The sequence below is a fragment of the Penaeus monodon genome, chromosome 27 (assembly GCF_015228065.2).
Source record: "Penaeus monodon isolate SGIC_2016 chromosome 27, NSTDA_Pmon_1, whole genome shotgun sequence".
NCBI lineage: Eukaryota > Metazoa > Arthropoda > Malacostraca > Decapoda > Penaeidae > Penaeus > Penaeus monodon.
In genome coordinates, this window is record NC_051412.1 from 25502293 (window position 1) to 25502517 (window position 225).

At 40.9% G+C, this 225-nt stretch overlaps 1 protein-coding gene across 1 annotated transcript in view; it reads right to left on the bottom strand.

Moving 5' to 3' along the window:
- The window catches only part of LOC119590466 (protein croquemort-like), a 47895-nt gene that overhangs the window by 44103 nt on the left and 3567 nt on the right, over positions 1-225 (bottom strand). The gene's annotated exons all lie outside the window — the stretch shown is intronic.

The following is a 225-nucleotide window of genomic DNA, read 5'->3' on the forward strand; positions in this document are numbered from 1 at the left end:
CTCGTGTCTTAATGAAAAAAAAAGTTACGTAGAAAATAAGAATAAGAGACGGGGAAAGATCAAAAGCGCCCCTAAGATGAACACCAAAATGCGCAACCAAAAGATAATTCAGGAAATAAAATCATGACGAATACTGCCGTCTTGTTCGCAGTCATTATCAGTATATCCGGTGGTAGGCAGGAAAATCCCATTTCATTATCGAGAACACCTCCTTCAGCGCCTCCC